Source organism: Pristiophorus japonicus, unplaced genomic scaffold, assembly GCF_044704955.1.
Source record: "Pristiophorus japonicus isolate sPriJap1 unplaced genomic scaffold, sPriJap1.hap1 HAP1_SCAFFOLD_429, whole genome shotgun sequence".
Lineage (NCBI taxonomy): Eukaryota > Metazoa > Chordata > Chondrichthyes > Pristiophoridae > Pristiophorus > Pristiophorus japonicus.
The window spans coordinates 429,905-448,495 of record NW_027254190.1 but is presented as its reverse complement, the minus strand read 5'-3'; the positions used below and the strand labels follow the sequence as shown (position 1 = coordinate 448,495).

The 18,591-nt window shown below is 48.9% G+C and overlaps 13 non-coding genes across 13 annotated transcripts; all 13 read right to left on the bottom strand.

The window, feature by feature from the left end:
• Window positions 1-683: 683 nt before the first annotated feature.
• trnay-gua (transfer RNA tyrosine (anticodon GUA)) lies at window positions 684-775 on the bottom strand. Its single transcript is given in 2 exon segments — window positions 684-719; window positions 739-775. It is a non-coding gene; the product is annotated as a tRNA-Tyr (tRNA).
• A 1,331-nt stretch (window positions 776-2,106) lies between these two features.
• trnay-gua (transfer RNA tyrosine (anticodon GUA)) lies at window positions 2,107-2,198 on the bottom strand. Its single transcript is given in 2 exon segments — window positions 2,107-2,142; window positions 2,162-2,198. It is a non-coding gene; the product is annotated as a tRNA-Tyr (tRNA).
• Window positions 2,199-3,529: 1,331 nt separating this feature from the next.
• trnay-gua (transfer RNA tyrosine (anticodon GUA)) lies at window positions 3,530-3,621 on the bottom strand. The gene is given in 2 exon segments: window positions 3,530-3,565; window positions 3,585-3,621. It is a non-coding gene; the product is annotated as a tRNA-Tyr (tRNA).
• Window positions 3,622-4,952: 1,331 nt separating this feature from the next.
• trnay-gua (transfer RNA tyrosine (anticodon GUA)) lies at window positions 4,953-5,044 on the bottom strand. Its single transcript is given in 2 exon segments — window positions 4,953-4,988; window positions 5,008-5,044. It is a non-coding gene; the product is annotated as a tRNA-Tyr (tRNA).
• Window positions 5,045-6,375: 1,331 nt separating this feature from the next.
• On the bottom strand, window positions 6,376-6,467 carry trnay-gua (transfer RNA tyrosine (anticodon GUA)). Its single transcript is given in 2 exon segments — window positions 6,376-6,411; window positions 6,431-6,467. It is a non-coding gene; the product is annotated as a tRNA-Tyr (tRNA).
• A 1,331-nt stretch (window positions 6,468-7,798) lies between these two features.
• trnay-gua (transfer RNA tyrosine (anticodon GUA)) lies at window positions 7,799-7,890 on the bottom strand. Its single transcript is given in 2 exon segments — window positions 7,799-7,834; window positions 7,854-7,890. It is a non-coding gene; the product is annotated as a tRNA-Tyr (tRNA).
• A 1,331-nt stretch (window positions 7,891-9,221) lies between these two features.
• Window positions 9,222-9,313, bottom strand: trnay-gua (transfer RNA tyrosine (anticodon GUA)). The gene is given in 2 exon segments: window positions 9,222-9,257; window positions 9,277-9,313. It is a non-coding gene; the product is annotated as a tRNA-Tyr (tRNA).
• Window positions 9,314-10,644: 1,331 nt separating this feature from the next.
• Window positions 10,645-10,736, bottom strand: trnay-gua (transfer RNA tyrosine (anticodon GUA)). Its single transcript is given in 2 exon segments — window positions 10,645-10,680; window positions 10,700-10,736. It is a non-coding gene; the product is annotated as a tRNA-Tyr (tRNA).
• Window positions 10,737-12,067: 1,331 nt separating this feature from the next.
• On the bottom strand, window positions 12,068-12,159 carry trnay-gua (transfer RNA tyrosine (anticodon GUA)). The gene is given in 2 exon segments: window positions 12,068-12,103; window positions 12,123-12,159. It is a non-coding gene; the product is annotated as a tRNA-Tyr (tRNA).
• Window positions 12,160-13,490: 1,331 nt separating this feature from the next.
• trnay-gua (transfer RNA tyrosine (anticodon GUA)) lies at window positions 13,491-13,582 on the bottom strand. The gene is given in 2 exon segments: window positions 13,491-13,526; window positions 13,546-13,582. It is a non-coding gene; the product is annotated as a tRNA-Tyr (tRNA).
• Window positions 13,583-14,913: 1,331 nt separating this feature from the next.
• On the bottom strand, window positions 14,914-15,005 carry trnay-gua (transfer RNA tyrosine (anticodon GUA)). Its single transcript is given in 2 exon segments — window positions 14,914-14,949; window positions 14,969-15,005. It is a non-coding gene; the product is annotated as a tRNA-Tyr (tRNA).
• Window positions 15,006-16,325: 1,320 nt separating this feature from the next.
• Window positions 16,326-16,417, bottom strand: trnay-gua (transfer RNA tyrosine (anticodon GUA)). Its single transcript is given in 2 exon segments — window positions 16,326-16,361; window positions 16,381-16,417. It is a non-coding gene; the product is annotated as a tRNA-Tyr (tRNA).
• A 1,324-nt stretch (window positions 16,418-17,741) lies between these two features.
• Window positions 17,742-17,833, bottom strand: trnay-gua (transfer RNA tyrosine (anticodon GUA)). Its single transcript is given in 2 exon segments — window positions 17,742-17,777; window positions 17,797-17,833. It is a non-coding gene; the product is annotated as a tRNA-Tyr (tRNA).
• Window positions 17,834-18,591: the final 758 nt, after the last annotated feature.

The window sequence follows — 18,591 nt, the reverse complement described above, 5'->3', positions numbered from 1 at the left end:
TTTGCTTCACAGTCGCCTTTTCGCACTCGTCTCCAAGCTGCTCCACGACCATCAGAGAACTGGCCCACTCCTTGTATCCAATCGACATTGCGGAGCAGCAGCGAGCGAGCAACAGCAGGACGCGAAGCCACAGTAACGAAGAAAGAAGCCGAGAAGAGCACGAGACCTTGGAAGGGAAGCGAGGTGACCGGAAAGTAGCGGCTGCCCTGTGTGTGAGGGAGCAGGCGACAGCGCTGTCTGACTGATAGCCAACTTGTTTTGCCTGAAAGGGAGTGCTGAGTGCTTTGAAGTGTTGCTGCTCTGCAGTTTGTTGAATGTACTACAATGTATCCCATATTGTACCGAATTGTACTTGAACTGAAAAGCAAGGAAATGTATCGAACGGAACTGCCGTCAGCACCCAAATGTAGTGTATGGGATTGCTGACCGCAGCTAAATGTACTGAACTGCTTTTGAATGGACTGTACAAATTTTTATATGCAAATTTTGAAATTTAAAAAAACTCTGTGCTGGTGAGCAGACACAAATGCTCAAGCATAACAGCTGTGTGAAGGTGGATGCAGAGTGCATTCAGGTTTGAGACGAGAAAAGTGGTGTCCTGCTCCTTCGTGGCAACATGATGCACCATAAAGTGATGAGAACTGGTTTGAGCGAATTGCTGCTTAATCCAAAAGTACACTAGCTCCTTCGAGCCGGAATTGAACCAGCGACCTAAGGATGACTTTGCTGAGTATTCCACTACAGTCCTCCGCTCTACCAACTGAGCTATCGAAGGGAAGCGCCAAAGATTTTTCTGTGCGATGATTGTTTTCCGTGAGCATGTTGACGCATCTGGACTCGTGGCGTGGCCTGTGCGTCTTCAGTACCAGCCCATGCTGCAGCGCGGTGGGACTGTCAACCGCCAGCGACTCTTTACAGCCTGGAAAACGCGTGTGACTAACAATCACAAGAGTGTAGCTTTGACTTCTTATCAGGCTCGCAGATTTTTTGCAAGCTGCGCATTCTGAATTTAAAGACCTTGCAAGCTGCCCGACTTGGTCGTGCTGCCTGGCCGCTTGCATGGCAAGTGCCTTCTTCGCGCAGCAGGCAGCATATCAGTCTGCTCAATCGAAGGTCCTGAGTCAAATGCTCAGAAAAGCAATCAATGCTCGCAAGTCATTCTTTTGGCTTCTCTCGCCTCATATATCCATCTTTGCAAAAATCAAGACGTCTTGCTTATGACATAGCAGAAAAAGGTTTGCTGTGCTTTGACCCATCTGGCATGAACTCAGTGACACGTGAGACCACATTTCTTTCTGGAGAATTGCTCTGAGCCAAAAGCAGAGTGGAGAATGCAGGCATCGATCCCACTACCTCTCACATGCTAAGCGAGCTCTCTACCATTTGAGCTAATTCCCCAGTAGCTTCTTGCCGGTTGCCCTCATTTGCTTCACAGTCGCCTTTTCGCACTCGTCTCCAAGCTGCTCCACGACCATCAGAGAACTGGCCCACTCCTTGTATCCAATCGACATTGCGGAGCAGCAGCGAGCGAGCAACAGCAGGACGCGAAGCCACAGTAACGAAGAAAGAAGCCGAGAAGAGCACGAGACCTTGGAAGGGAAGCGAGGTGACCGGAAAGTAGCGGCTGCCCTGTGTGTGAGGGAGCAGGCGACAGCGCTGTCTGACTGATAGCCAACTTGTTTTGCCTGAAAGGGAGTGCTGAGTGCTTTGAAGTGTTGCTGCTCTGCAGTTTGTTGAATGTACTACAATGTATCCCATATTGTACCGAATTGTACTTGAACTGAAAAGCAAGGAAATGTATCGAACGGAACTGCCGTCAGCACCCAAATGTAGTGTATGGGATTGCTGACCGCAGCTAAATGTACTGAACTGCTTTTGAATGGACTGTACAAATTTTTATATGCAAATTTTGAAATTTAAAAAAACTCTGTGCTGGTGAGCAGACACAAATGCTCAAGCATAACAGCTGTGTGAAGGTGGATGCAGAGTGCATTCAGGTTTGAGACGAGAAAAGTGGTGTCCTGCTCCTTCGTGGCAACATGATGCACCATAAAGTGATGAGAACTGGTTTGAGCGAATTGCTGCTTAATCCAAAAGTACACTAGCTCCTTCGAGCCGGAATTGAACCAGCGACCTAAGGATGACTTTGCTGAGTATTCCACTACAGTCCTCCGCTCTACCAACTGAGCTATCGAAGGGAAGCGCCAAAGATTTTTCTGTGCGATGATTGTTTTCCGTGAGCATGTTGACGCATCTGGACTCGTGGCGTGGCCTGTGCGTCTTCAGTACCAGCCCATGCTGCAGCGCGGTGGGACTGTGAACCGCCAGCGACTCTTTACAACCTGGAAAACGCGTGTGACTAACAATCACAAGAGTGTAGCTTTGACTTCTTATCAGGCTCGCAGATTTTTTGCAAGCTGCGCATTCTGAATTTAAAGACCTTGCAAGCTACCCGACTTGGTCGTGCTGCCTGGCCGCTTGCATGGCAAGTGCCTTCTTCGCGCAGCAGGCAGCATATCAGTCTGCTCAATCGAAGGTCCTGAGTCAAATGCTCAGAAAAGCAATCAATGCTCGCAAGTCATTCTTTTGGCTTCTCTCGCCTCATATATCCATCTTTGCAAAAATCAAGACGTCTTGCTTATGACATGGCAGAAAAAGGTTTGCTGTGCTTTGACCCATCTGGCATGAACTCAGTGACACGTGAGACCACATTTCTTTCTGGAGAATTACTCTGAGCCAAAAGCAGAGTGGAGAATGCAGGCATCGATCCCACTATCTCTCACATGCTAAGCGAGCTCTCTACCATTTGAGCTAATTCCCCATTAGCTTCTTGCAGGTTGCCCTCATTTGCTTCACAGTCGCCTTTTCGCACTCGTCTCCAAGCTGCTCCACGACCATCAGAGAACTGGCCCACTCCTTGTATCCAATCGACATTGCGGAGCAGCAGCGAGCGAGCAACAGCAGGACGCGAAGCCACAGTAACGAAGAAAGAAGCCGAGAAGAGCACGAGACCTTGGAAGGGAAGCGAGGTGACCGGAAAGTAGCGGCTGCCCTGTGTGTGAGGGAGCAGGCGACAGCGCTGTCTGACTGATAGCCAACTTGTTTTGCCTGAAAGGGAGTGCTGAGTGCTTTGAAGTGTTGCTGCTCTGCAGTTTGTTGAATGTACTACAATGTATCCCATATTGTACCGAATTGTACTTGAACTGAAAAGCAAGGAAATGTATCGAACGGAACTGCCGTCAGCACCCAAATGTAGTGTATGGGATTGCTGACCGCAGCTAAATGTACTGAACTGCTTTTGAATGGACTGTACAAATTTTTATATGCAAATTTTGAAATTTAAAAAAACTCTGTGCTGGTGAGCAGACACAAATGCTCAAGCATAACAGCTGTGTGAAGGTGGATGCAGAGTGCATTCAGGTTTGAGACGAGAAAAGTGGTGTCCTGCTCCTTCGTGGCAACATGATGCACCATAAAGTGATGAGAACTGGTTTGAGCGAATTGCTGCTTAATCCAAAAGTACACTAGCTCCTTCGAGCCGGAATTGAACCAGCGACCTAAGGATGACTTTGCTGAGTATTCCACTACAGTCCTCCGCTCTACCAACTGAGCTATCGAAGGGAAGCGCCAAAGATTTTTCTGTGCGATGATTGTTTTCCGTGAGCATGTTGACGCATCTGGACTCGTGGGGTGGCCTGTGCGTCTTCAGTACCAGCCCATGCTGCAGCGCGGTGGGACTGTGAACCGCCAGCGACTCTTTACAGCCTGGAAAACGCGTGTGACTAACAATCACAAGAGTGTAGCTTTGACTTCTTATCAGGCTCGCAGATTTTTTGCAAGCTGCGCATTCTGAATTTAAAGACCTTGCAAGCTGCCCGACTTGGTCGTGCTGCCTGGCCGCTTGCATGGCAAGTGCCTTCTTCGCGCAGCAGGCAGCATATCAGTCTGCTCAATCGAAGGTCCTGAGTCAAATGCTCAGAAAAGCAATCAATGCTCGCAAGTCATTCTTTTGGCTTCTCTCGCCTCATATATCCATCTTTGCAAAAATCAAGACGTCTTGCTTATGACATGGCAGAAAAAGGTTTGCTGTGCTTTGACCCATCTGGCATGAACTCAGTGACACGTGAGACCACATTTCTTTCTGGAGAATTGCTCTGAGCCAAAAGCAGAGTGGAGAATGCAGGCATCGATCCCACTACCTCTCACATGCTAAGCGAGCGCTCTACCATTTGAGCTAATTCCTCACAAGCTTCTTGCAGGTTGCCCTCATTTGCTTCACAGTCGCCTTTTCGCACTCGTCTCCAAGCTGCTCCACGACCATCAGAGAACTGGCCTACTCCTTGTATCCAATCGACATTGCGGAGCAGCAGCGAGCGAGCAACAGCAGGACGCGAAGCCACAGTAACGAAGAAAGAAGCCGAGAAGAGCACGAGACCGTGGAAGGGAAGCGAGGTGACCGGAAAGTAGCGGCTGCCCTGTGTGTGAGGGAGCAGGCGACAGCGCTGTCTGACTGATAGCCAACTTGTTTTGCCTGAAAGGGAGTGCTGAGTGCTTTGAAGTGTTGCTGCTCTGCAGTTTGTTGAATGTACTACAATGTATCCCATATTGTACCGAATTGTACTTGAACTGAAAAGCAAGGAAATGTATCGAACGGAACTGCCGTCAGCACCCAAATGTAGTGTATGGGATTGCTGACCGCAGCTAAATGTACTGAACTGCTTTTGAATGGACTGTACAAATTTTTATATGCAAATTTTGAAATTTAAAAAAACTCTGTGCTGGTGAGCAGACACAAATGCTCAAGCATAACAGCTGTGTGAAGGTGGATGCAGAGTGCATTCAGGTTTGAGACGAGAAAAGTGGTGTCCTGCTCCTTCGTGGCAACATGATGCACCATAAAGTGATGAGAACTGGTTTGAGCGAATTGCTGCTTAATCCAAAAGTACACTAGCTCCTTCGAGCCGGAATTGAACCAGCAACCTAAGGATGACTTTGCTAAGTATTCCACTACAGTCCTCCGCTCTACCAACTGAGCTATCGAAGGGAAGCGCCAAAGATTTTCCTGTGCGATGATTGTTTTCCGTGAGCATGTTGACGCATCTGGACTCGTGGCGTGGCCTGTGCGTCTTCAGTACCAGCCCATGCTGCAGCGCGGTGGGACTGTGAACCGCCAGCGACTCTTTACAGCCTGGAAAACGCGTGTGACTAACAATCACAAGAGTGTAGCTTTGACTTCTTATCAGGCTCGCAGATTTTTTGCAAGCTGCGCATTCTGAATTCAAAGACCTTGCAAGCTGCCCGACTTGGTCGTGCTGCCTGGCCGCTTGCATGGCAAGTGCCTTCTTCGCGCAGCAGGCAGCATATCAGTCTGCTCAATCGAAGGTCCTGAGTCAAATGCTCAGAAAAGCAATCAATGCTCGCAAGTCGTTCTTTTGGCTTCTCTCGCCTCATATATCCATCTTTGCAAAAATCAAGACGTCTTGCTTATGACATGGCAGAAAAAGGTTTGCTGTGCTTTGACCCATCTGGCATGAACTCAGTGACACGTGAGACCACATTTCTTTCTGGAGAATTGCTCTGAGCCAAAAGCAGAGTGGAGAATGCAGGCATCGATCCCGCTACCTCTCACATGCTAAGCGAGCGCTCTACCATTTGAGCTAATTCCCCAGTAACTTTTTGCAGGTTGCCCTCATTTGCTTCACAGTCGCCTTTTCGCACTCGTCTCCAAGCTGCTCCACGACCATCAGAGAACTGGCCCACTCCTTGTATCCAATCGACATTGCGGAGCAGCAGCGAGCGAGCAACAGCAGGACGCGAAGCCACAGTAACGAAGAAAGAAGCCGAGAAGAGCACGAGACCTTGGAAGGGAAGCGAGGTGACCGGAAAGTAGCGGCTGCCCTGTGTGTGAGGGAGCAGGCGACAGCGCTGTCTGACTGATAGCCAACTTGTTTTGCCTGAAAGGGAGTGCTGAGTGCTTTGAAGTGTTGCTGCTCTGCAGTTTGTTGAATGTACTACAATGTATCCCATATTGTACCGAATTGTACTTGAACTGAAAAGCAAGGAAATGTATCGAACGGAACTGCCGTCAGCACCCAAATGTAGTGTATGGGATTGCTGACCGCAGCTAAATGTACTGAACTGCTTTTGAATGGACTGTACAAATTTTTATATGCAAATTTTGAAATTTAAAAAAACTCTGTGCTGGTGAGCAGACACAAATGCTCAAGCATAACAGCTGTGTGAAGGTGGATGCAGAGTGCATTCAGGTTTGAGACGAGAAAAGTGGTGTCCTGCTCCTTCGTGGCAACATGATGCACCATAAAGTGATGAGAACTGGTTTGAGCGAATTGCTGCTTAATCCAAAAGTACACTCGCTCCTTCGAGCCGGAATTGAACCAGCGACCTAAGGATGACTTTGCTGAGTATTCCACTACAGTCCTCCGCTCTACCAACTGAGCTATCGAAGGGAAGCGCCAAAGATTTTTCTGTGCGATGATTGTTTTCCGTGAGCATGTTGACGCATCTGGACTCGTGGCGTGGCCTGTGCGTCTTCAGTACCAGCCCATGCTGCAGCGCGGTGGGACTGTGAACCGCCAGCGACTCTTTACAGCCTGGAAAACGCGTGTGACTAACAATCACAAGAGTGTAGCTTTGACTTCTTATCAGGCTCGCAGATTTTTTGCAAGCTGCGCATTCTGAATTTAAAGACCTTGCAAGCTGCCCGACTTGGTCGTGCTGCCTGGCCGCTTGCATGGCAAGTGCCTTCTTCGCGCAGCAGGCAGCATATCAGTCTGCTCAATCGAAGGTCCTGAGTCAAATGCTCAGAAAAGCAATCAATGCTCGCAAGTCATTCTTTTGGCTTCTCTCGCCTCATATATCCATCTTTGCAAAAATCAAGACGTCTTGCTTATGACATGGCAGAAAAAGGTTTGCTGTGCTTTGACCCATCTGGCATGAACTCAGTGACACGTGAGACCACATTTCTTTCTGGAGAATTGCTCTGAGCCAAAAGCAGAGTGGAGAATGCAGGCATCGATCCCACTACCTCTCACATGCTAAGCGAGCGCTCTACCATTTGAGCTAATTCCCCAGTAGCTTCTTGCAGGTTGCCCTCATTTGCTTCACAGTCGCCTTTTCGCACTCGTCTCCAAGCTGCTCCACGACCATCAGAGAACTGGCCCACTCCTTGTATCCAATCGACATTGCGGAGCAGCAGCGAGCGAGCAACAGCAGGACGCGAAGCCACAGTAACGAAGAAAGAAGCCGAGAAGAGCACGAGACCGTGGAAGGGAAGCGAGGTGACCGGAAAGTAGCGGCTGCCCTGTGTGTGAGGGAGCAGGCGACAGCGCTGTCTGACTGATAGCCAACTTGTTTTGCCTGAAAGGGAGTGCTGAGTGCTTTGAAGTGTTGCTGCTCTGCAGTTTGTTGAATGTACTACAATGTATCCCATATTGTACCGAATTGTACTTGAACTGAAAAGCAAGGAAATGTATCGAACGGAACTGCCGTCAGCACCCAAATGTAGTGTATGGGATTGCTGACCGCAGCTAAATGTACTGAACTGCTTTTGAATGGACTGTACAAATTTTTATATGCAAATTTTGAAATTTAAAAAAACTCTGTGCTGGTGAGCAGACACAAATGCTCAAGCATAACAGCTGTGTGAAGGTGGATGCAGAGTGCATTCAGGTTTGAGACGAGAAAAGTGGTGTCCTGCTCCTTCGTGGCAACATGATGCACCATAAAGTGATGAGAACTGGTTTGAGCGAATTGCTGCTTAATCCAAAAGTACACTAGCTCCTTCGAGCCGGTATTGAACCAGCGACCTAAGGATGACTTTGCTAAGTATTCCACTACAGTCCTCCGCTCTACCAACTGAGCTATCGAAGGGAAGCGCCAAAGATTTTCCTGTGCGATGATTGTTTTCCGTGAGCATGTTGACGCATCTGGACTCGTGGCGTGGCCTGTGCGTCTTCAGTACCAGCCCATGCTGCAGCGCGGTGGGACTGTGAACCGCCAGCGACTCTTTACAGCCTGGAAAACGCGTGTGACTAACAATCACAAGAGTGTAGCTTTGACTTCTTATCAGGCTCGCAGATTTTTTGCAAGCTGCGCATTCTGAATTTAAAGACCTTGCAAGCTGCCCGACTTGGTCGTGCTGCCTGGCCGCTTGCATGGCAAGTGCCTTCTTTGCGCAGCAGGCAGCATATCAGTCTGCTCAATCGAAGGTCCTGAGTCAAATGCTCAGAAAAGCAATCAATGCTCGCAAGTCGTTCTTTTGGCTTCTCTCGCCTCATATATCCATCTTTGCAAAAATCAAGACGTCTTGCTTATGACATGGCAGAAAAAGGTTTGCTGTGCTTTGACCCATCTGGCATGAACTCAGTGACACGTGAGACCACATTTCTTTCTGGAGAATTGCTCTGAGCCAAAAGCAGAGTGGAGAATGCAGGCATCGATCCCGCTACCTCTCACATGCTAAGCGAGCGCTCTACCATTTGAGCTAATTCCCCAGTAACTTCTTGCAGGTTGCCCTCATTTGCTTCACAGTCGCCTTTTCGCACTCGTCTCCAAGCTGCTCCACGACCATCAGAGAACTGGCCCACTCCTTGTATCCAATCGACATTGCGGAGCAGCAGCGAGCGAGCAACAGCAGGACGCGAAGCCACAGTAACGAAGAAAGAAGCCGAGAAGAGCACGAGACCGTGGAAGGGAAGCGAGGTGACCGGAAAGTAGCGGCCGCCCTGTGTGTGAGGGAGCAGGCGACAGCGCTGTCTGACTGATAGCCAACTTGTTTTGCCTGAAAGGGAGTGCTGAGTGCTTTGAAGTGTTGCTGCTCTGCAGTTTGTTGAATGTACTACAATGTATCCCATATTGTACCGAATTGTACTTGAACTGAAAAGCAAGGAAATGTATCGAACGGAACTGCCGTCAGCACCCAAATGTAGTGTATGGGATTGCTGACCGCAGCTAAATGTACTGAACTGCTTTTGAATGGACTGTACAAATTTTTATATGCAAATTTTGAAATTTAAAAACACTCTGTGCTGGTGAGCAGACACAAATGCTCAAGCATAACAGCTGTGTGAAGGTGGATGGAGAGTGCATTCAGGTTTGAGACGAGAAAAGTGGTGTCCTGCTCCTTCGTGGCAACATGATGCACCATAAAGTGATGAGAACTGGTTTGAGCGAATTGCTGCTTAATCCAAAAGTACACTCGCTCCTTCGAGCCGGAATTGAACCAGCGACCTAAGGATGACTTTGCTGAGTATTCCACTACAGTCCTCCGCTCTACCAACTGAGCTATCGAAGGGAAGCGCCAAAGATTTTTCTGTGCGATGATTGTTTTCCGTGAGCATGTTGACGCATCTGGACTCGTGGCGTGGCCTGTGCGTCTTCAGTACCAGCCCATGCTGCAGCGCGGTGGGACTGTGAACCGCCAGCGACTCTTTACAGCCTGGAAAACGCGTGTGACTAACAATCACAAGAGTGTAGCTTTGACTTCTTATCAGGCTCGCAGATTTTTTGCAAGCTGCGCATTCTGAATTTAAAGACCTTGCAAGCTGCCCGACTTGGTCGTGCTGCCTGGCCGCTTGCATGGCAAGTGCCTTCTTCGCGCAGCAGGCAGCATATCAGTCTGCTCAATCGAAGGTCCTGAGTCAAATGCTCAGAAAAGCAATCAATGCTCGCAAGTCGTTCTTTTGGCTTCTCTCACCTCATATATCCATCTTTGCAAAAATCAAGACGTCTTGCTTATGACATGGCAGAAAAAGGTTTGCTGTGCTTTGACCCATCTGGCATGAACTCAGTGACACGTGAGACCACATTTCTTTCTGGAGAATTGCTCTGAGCCAAAAGCAGAGTGGAGAATGCAGGCATCGATCCCACTCCCTCTCACATGCTAAGCGAGCGCTCTACCATTTGAGCTAATTCCCCAGTAGCTGCTTGCAGGTTGCCCTCATTTGCTTCACAGTCGCCTTTTCGCACTCGTCTCCAAGCTGCTCCACGACCATCAGAGAACTGGCCCACTCCTTGTATCCAATCGACATTGCGGAGCAGCAGCGAGCGAGCAACAGCAGGACGCGAAGCCACAGTAACGAAGAAAGAAGCCGAGAAGAGCACGAGACCGTGGAAGGGAAGCGAGGTGACCGGAAAGTAGCGGCCGCCCTGTGTGTGAGGGAGCAGGCGACAGCGCTGTCTGACTGATGGCCAACTTGTTTTGCCTGAAAGGGAGTGCTGAGTGCTTTGAAGTGTTGCTGCTCTGCAGTTTGTTGAATGTACTACAATGTATCCCATATTGTACCGAATTGTACTTGAACTGAAAAGCAAGGAAATGTATCGAACGGAACTGCCGTCAGCACCCAAATGTAGTGTATGGGATTGCTGACCGCAGCTAAATGTACTGAACTGCTTTTGAATGGACTGTACAAATTTTTATATGCAAATTTTGAAATTTAAAAAAACTCTGTGCTGGTGAGCAGACACAAATGCTCAAGCATAACAGCTGTGTGAAGGTGGATGCAGAGTGCATTCAGGTTTGAGACGAGAAAAGTGGTGTCCTGCTCCTTCGTGACAACATGATGCACCATAAAGTGATGAGAACTGGTTTGAGCGAATTGCTGCTTAATCCAAAAGTACACTAGCTCCTTCGAACCGGAATTGAACCAGCGACCTAAGGATGACTTTGCTGAGTATTCCACTACAGTCCTCCGCTCTACCAACTGAGCTGTCGAAGGGAAGCGCCGAAGATTTTTCTGTGCGATGATTGTTTTCCGTGAGCATGTTGACGCATCTGGACTCGTGGCGTGGCCTGTGCGTCTTCAGTACCAGCCCATGCTGCAGCGCGGTGGGACTGTGAACCGCCAGCGACTCTTTACAGCCTGGAAAACGCGTGTGACTAACAATCACAAGAGTGTAGCTTTGACTTCTTATCAGGCTCGCAGATTTTTTGCAAGCTGCGCATTCTGAATTTAAAGACCTTGCAAACTGCCCGACTTGGTCGTGCTGCCTGGCCGCTTGCATGGCAAGTGCCTTCTTCGCGCAGCAGGCAGCATATCAGTCTGCTCAATCGAAGGTCCTGAGTCAAATGCTCAGAAAAGCAATCAATGCTCGCAAGTCGTTCTTTTGGCTTCTCTCGCCTCATATATCCATCTTTGCAAAAATCAAGACGTCTTGCTTATGACATGGCAGAAAAAGGTTTGCTGTGCTTTGACCCATCTGGCATGAACTCAGTGACACGTGAGACCACATTTCTTTCTGGAGAATTGCTCTGAGCCAAAAGCAGAGTGGAGAATGCAGGCATCGATCCCACTACCTCTCACATGCTAAGCGAGCGCTCTACCATTTGAGCTAATTCCCCAGTAGCTTCTTGCAGGTTGCCCTCATTTGCTTCACAGTCGCCTTTTCGCACTCGTCTCCAAGCTGCTCCACGACCATCAGAGAACTGGCCCACTCCTTGTATCCAATCGACATTGCGGAGCAGCAGCGAGCGAGCAACAGCAGGACGCGAAGCCACAGTAACGAAGAAAGAAGCCGAGAAGAGCACGAGACCGTGGAAGGGAAGCGAGGTGACCGGAAAGTAGCGGCCGCTCTGTGTGTGAGGGAGCAGGCGACAGCGCTGTCTGACTGATAGCCAACTTGTTTTGCCTGAAAGGGAGTGCTGAGTGCTTTGAAGTGTTGCTGCTCTGCAGTTTGTTGAATGTACTACAATGTATCCCATATTGTACCGAATTGTACTTGAACTGAAAAGCAAGGAAATGTATCGAACGGAACTGCCGTCAGCACCCAAATGTAGTGTATGGGATTGCTGACCGCAGCTAAATGTACTGAACTGCTTTTGAATGGACTGTACAAATTTTTATATGCAAATTTTGAAATTTAAAAAAACTCTGTGCTGGTGAGCAGACACAAATGCTCAAGCATAACAGCTGTGTGAAGGTGGATGCAGAGTGCATTCAGGTTTGAGACGAGAAAAGTGGTGTCCTGCTCCTTCGTGACAACATGATGCACCATAAAGTGATGAGAACTGGTTTGAGCGAATTGCTGCTTAATCCAAAAGTACACTAGCTCCTTCGAGCCAGAATTGAACCAGCGACCTAAGGATGACTTTGCTAAGTATTCCACTACAGTCCTCCGCTCTACCAACTGAGCTATCGAAGGGAAGCACCAAAGATTTTTCTGTGCGATGATTGTTTTCCGTGAGCATGTTGACGCATCTGGACTCGTGGCGTGGCCTGTGCGTCTTCAGTACCAGCCCATGCTGCAGCGCGGTGGGACTGTGAACCGCCAGCGACTCTTTACAGCCTGGAAAACGTGTGTGACTAACAATCACAAGAGTGTAGCTTTGACTTCTTATCAGGCTCGCAGATTTTTTGCAGGCTGCGCATTCTGAATTTAAAGACCTTGCAAGCTGCCCGACTTGGTCGTGCTGCCTGGCCGCTTGCATGGCAAGTGCCTTCTTCGCGCAGCAGGCAGCATATCAGTCTGCTCAATCGAAGGTCCTGAGTCAAATGCTCAGAAAAGCAATCAATGCTCGCAAGTCATTCTTTTGGCTTCTCTCGCCTCATATATCCATCTTTGCAAAAATCAAGACGTCTTGCTTATGACATGGCAGAAAAAGGTTTGCTGTGCTTTGACCCATCTGGCATGAACTCAGTGACACGTGAGACCACATTTCTTTCTGGAGAATTGCTCTGAGCCAAAAGCAGAGTGGAGAATGCAGGCATCGATCCCACTACCTCTCACATGCTAAGCGAGCGCTCTACCATTTGAGCTAATTCCCCAGTAGCTTCTTGCAGGTTGCCCTCATTTGCTTCACAGTCGCCTTTTCGCACTCGTCTCCAAGCTGCTCCACGACCATCAGAGAACTGGCCCACTCCTTGTATCCAATCGACATTGCGGAGCAGCAGCGAGCGAGCAACAGCAGGACGCGAAGCCACAGTAACGAAGAAAGAAGCCGAGAAGAGCACGAGACCGTGGAAGGGAAGCGAGGTGACCGGAAAGTAGCGGCCGCCCTGTGTGTGAGGGAGCAGGCGACAGCGCTGTCTGACTGATAGCCAACTTGTTTTGCCTGAAAGGGAGTGCTGAGTGCTTTGAAGTGTTGCTGCTCTGCAGTTTGTTGAATGTACTACAATGTATCCCATATTGTACCGAATTGTACTTGAACTGAAAAGCAAGGAAATGTATCGAACGGAACTGCCGTCAGCACCCAAATGTAGTGTATGGGATTGCTGACCGCAGCTAAATGTACTGAACTGCTTTTGAATGGACTGTACAAATTTTTATATGCAAATTTTGAAATTTAAAAAAACTCTGTGCTGGTGAGCAGACACAAATGCTCAAGCATAACAGCTGTGTGAAGGTGGATGCAGAGTGCATTCAGGTTTGAGACGAGAAAAGTGGTGTCCTGCTCCTTCGTGGCAACATGATGCACCATAAAGTGATGAGAACTGGTTTGAGCGAATTGCTGCTTAATCCAAAAGTACACTAGCTCCTTCGAGCCGGAATTGAACCAGCGACCTAAGGATGACTTTGCTGAGTATTCCACTACAGTCCTCCGCTCTACCAACTGAGCTATCGAAGGGAAGCGCCAAAGATTTTCCTGTGCGATGATTGTTTTCCGTGAGCATGTTGACGCATCTGGACTCGTGGCGTGGCCTGTGCGTCTTCAGTACCAGCCCATGCTGCAGCGCGGTGGGACTGTCAACCGCCAGCGACTCTTTACAGCCTGGAAAACGCGTGTGACTAACAATCACAAGAGTGTAGCTTTGACTTCTTATCAGGCTCGCAGATTTTTTGCAAGCTGCGCATTCTGAATTTAAAGACCTTGCAAGCTGCCCGACTTGGTCGTGCTGCCTGGCCGCTTGCATGGCAAGTGCCTTCTTCGCGCAGCAGGCAGCATATCAGTCTGCTCAATCGAAGGTCCTGAGTCAAATGCTCAGAAAAGCAATCAATGCTCGCAAGTCGTTCTTTTGGCTTCTCTCGCCTCATATATCCATCTTTGCAAAAATCAAGACGTCTTGCTTATGACATGGCAGAAAAAGGTTTGCTGTGCTTTGACCCATCTGGCATGAACTCAGTGACACGTGAGACCACATTTCTTTCTGGAGAATTGCTCTGAGCCAAAAGCAAAGTGGAGAATGCAGGCATCGATCACACTACCTCTCACATGCTAAGCGAGCGCTCTACCATTTGAGCTAACTCCCCAGTAGCTTCATGCAGGTTGCCCTCATTTGCTTCACAGTCGCCTTTTCGCACTCGTCTCCAAGCTGCTCCACGACCATCAGAGAACTGGCCCACTCCTTGTATCCAATCGACATTGCGGAGCAGCAGCGAGCGAGCAACAGCAGGACGCGAAGCCACAGTAACGAAGAAAGAAGCCGAGAAGAGCACGAGACCGTGGAAGGGAAGCGAGGTGACCGGAAAGTAGCGGCCGCCCTGTGTGTGAGGGAGCAGGCGACAGCGCTGTCTGACTGATAGCCAACTTGTTTTGCCTGAAAGGGAGTGCTGAGTGCTTTGAAGTGTTGCTGCTCTGCAGTTTGTTGAATGTACTACAATGTATCCCATATTGTACCGAATTGTACTTGAACTGAAAAGCAAGGAAATGTATCGAACGGAACTGCCGTCAGCACCCAAATGTAGTGTATGGGATTGCTGACCGCAGCTAAATGTACTGAACTGCTTTTGAATGGACTGTACAAATTTTTATATGCAAATTTTGAAATTTAAAAAAACTCTGTGCTGGTGAGCAGACACAAATGCTCAAGCATAACAGCTGTGTGAAGGTGGATGCAGAGTGCATTCAGGTTTGAGATGAGAAAAGTGGTGTCCTGCTCCTTCGTGGCAACATGATGCACCATAAAGTGATGAGAACTGGTTTGAGCGAATTGCTGCTTAATCCAAAAGTACACTAGCTCCTTCGAGCCGGAATTGAACCAGCGACCTAAGGATGACTTTGCTGAGTATTCCACTACAGTCCTCCGCTCTACCAACTGAGCTATCGAAGGGAAGCGCCAAAGATTTTTCTGTGCGATGATTGTTTTCCGTGAGCATGTTGACGCATCTGGACTCGTGGCGTGGCCTGTGCGTCTTCAGTACCAGCCCATGCTGCAGCGCGGTGGGACTGTGAACCGCCAGCGACTCTTTACAGCCTGGAAAACGCGTGTGACTAACAATCACAAGAGTGTAGCTTTGACTTCTTATCAGGCTCGCAGATTTTTTGCAAGCTGCGCATTCTGAATTTAAAGACCTTGCAAGCTGCCCGACTTGGTCGTGCTGCCTGGCCGCTTGCATGGCAAGTGCCTTCTTCGCGCAGCAGGCAGCATATCAGTCTGCTCAATCGAAGGTCCTGAGTCAAATGCTCAGAAAAGCAATCAATGCTCGCAAGTCGTTCTTTTGGCTTCTCTCGCCTCATATATCCATCTTTGCAAAAATCAAGACGTCTTGCTTATGACATGGCAGAAAAAGGTTTGCTGTGCTTTGACCCATCTGGCATGAACTCAGTGACACGTGAGACCACATTTCTTTCTGGAGAATTGCTCTGAGCCAAAAGCAGAGTGGAGAATGCAGGCATCGATCCCGCTACCTCTCACATGCTAAGCGAGCGCTCTACCATTTGAGCTAATTCCCCAGTAGCTTCTTGCAGGTTGCCCTCATTTGCTTCACAGTCGCCTTTTCGCACTCGTCTCCAAGCTGCTCCACGACCATCAGAGAACTGGCCCACTCCTTGTATCCAATCGACATTGCGGAGCAGCAGCGAGCGAGCAACAGCAGGACGCGAAGCCACAGTAACGAAGAAAGAAGCCGAGAAGAGCACGAGACCGTGGAAGGGAAGCGAGGTGACCGGAAAGTAGCGGCCGCCCTGTGTGTGAGGGAGCAGGCGACAGCGCTGTCTGACTGATAGCCAACTTGTTTTGCCTGAAAGGGAGTGCTGAGTGCTTTGAAGTGTTGCTGCTCTGCAGTACTACAATGTATCCCATATTGTACCGAATTGTACTTGAACTGAAAAGCAAGGAAATGTATCGAACGGAACTGCCGTCAGCACCCAAATGTAGTGTATGGGATTGCTGACCACAGCTAAATGTACTGAACTGCTTTTGAATGGACTGTACAAATTTTTATATGCAAATTTTGAAATTTAAAAAAACTCTGTGCTGGTGAGCAGACACAAATGCTAAAGAATAACAGCTGTGTGAAGGTGGATGCAGAGTGCATTCAGGTTTGAGACGAGAAAAGTGGTGTCCTGCTCCTTCGTGGCAACATGATGCACCATAAAGTGATGAGAACTGGTTTGAGCGAATTGCTGCTTAATCCAAAAGTACACTCGCTCCTTCGAGCCGGAATTGAACCAGCGACCTAAGGATGACTTTGCTGAGTATTCCACTACAGTCCTCCGCTCTACCAACTGAGCTATCGAAGGGAAGCGCCAAAGATTTTTCTGTGCGATGATTGTTTTCCGTGAGCATGTTGACGCATCGTGGCGTGGCCTGTGCGTCTTCAGTACCAGCCCATGCTGCAGCGCGGTGGGACTGTGAACCGCCAGCGACTCTTTACAGCCTGGAAAACGCGTGTGACTAACAATCACAAGAGTGTAGCTTTGACTTCTTATCAGGCTCGCAGATTTTTTGCAAGCTGCGCATTCTGAATTTAAAGACCTTGCAAGCTGCCCGACTTGGTCGTGCTGCCTGGCCGCTTGCATGGCAAGTGCCTTCTTCGCGCAGCAGGCAGCATATCAGTCTGCTCAATCGAAGGTCCTGAGTCAAATGCTCAGAAAAGCAATCAATGCTCGCAAGTCGTTCTTTTGGCTTCTCTCGCCTCATATATCCATCTTTGCAAAAATCAAGACGTCTTGCTTATGACATGGCAGAAAAAGGTTTGCTGTGCTTTGACCCATCTGGCATGAACTCAGTGACACGTGAGACCACATTTCTTTCTGGAGAATTGCTCTGAGCCAAAAGCAGAGTGGAGAATGCAGGCATCGATCCCACTACCTCTCACATGCTAAGCGAGCGCTCTACCATTTGAGCTAATTCCCCAGTAGCTTCTTGCAGGTTGCCCTCATTTGCTTCACAGTCGCCTTTTCGCACTCGTCTCCAAGCTGCTCCACGACCATCAGAGAACTGGCCCACTCCTTGTATCCAATCGACATTGCGGAGCAGCAGCGAGCGAGCAACAGCAGGACGCGAAGCCACAGTAACGAAGAAAGAAGCCGAGAAGAGCACGAGACCGTGGAAGGGAAGCGAGGTGACCGGAAAGTAGCGGCCGCCCTGTGTGTGAGGGAGCAGGCGACAGCGCTGTCTGACTGATGGCCAACTTGTTTTGCCTGAAAGGGAGTGCTGAGTGCTTTGAAGTGTTGCTGCTCTGCAGTTTGTTGAATGTACTACAATGTATCCCATATTGTACCGAATTGTACTTGAACTGAAAAGCAAGGAAATGTATCGAACGGAACTGCCGTCAGCACCCAAATGTAGTGTATGGGATTGCTGACCGCAGCTAAATGTACTGAACTGCTTTTGAATGGACTGTACAAATTTTTATATGCAAATTTTGAAATTTAAAAAAACTCTGTGCTGGTGAGCAGACACAAATGCTCAAGCATAACAGCTGTGTGAAAGTGGATGCAGAGTGCATTCAGGTTTGAGACGAGAAAAGTGGTGTCCTGCTCCTTCGTGGCAACATGATGCACCATAAAGTGATGAGAACTGGTTTGAGCGAATTGCTGCTTAATCCAAAAGTACACTAGCTCCTTCGAGCCGGAATTGAACTAGCGACCTAAGGATGACTTTGCTGAGTATTCCACTACAGTCCTCCGCTCTACCAACTGAGCTATCGAAGGGAAGCGCCAAAGATTTTTCTGTGCGATGATTGTTTTCCGTGAGCATGTTGACGCATCTGGACTCGTGGCATGGCCTGTGCGTCTTCAGTACCAGCCCATGCTGCAGCGCGGTGGGACTGTCAACCGCCAGCGACTCTTTACAGCCTGGAAAACGCGTGTGACTAACAATCACAAGAGTGTAGCTTTGACTTCTTATCAGGCTCGCAGATTTTTTGCAAGCTGCGCATTCTGAATTTAAAGACCTTGCAAGCTGCCCGACTTGGTCGTGCTGCCTGGCCGCTTGCATGGCAAGTGCCTTCTTCGCGCAGCAGGCAGCATATCAGTCTGCTCAATCGAAGGTCCTGAGTCAAATGCTCAGAAAAGCAATCAATGCTCGCAAGTCGTTCTTTTGGCTTCTCTCGCCTCATATATCCATCTTTGCAAAAATCAAGACGTCTTGCTTATGACATGGCAGAAAAAGGTTTGCTGTGCTTTGACCCATCTGGCATGAACTCAGTGACACGTGAGACCACATTTCTTTCTGGAGAATTGCTCTGAGCCAAAAGCAGAGTGGAGAATGCAGGCATCGATCCCACTACCTCTCACATGCTAAGCGAGCGCTCTACCATTTGAGCTAATTCCCCAGTAGCTTCTTGCAGGTTGCCCTCATTTGCTTCACAGTCGCCTTTTCGCACTCGTCTCCAAGCTGCTCCACGACCATCAGAGAACTGGCCCACTCCTTGTATCCAATCGACATTGCGGAGCAGCAGCGAGCGAGC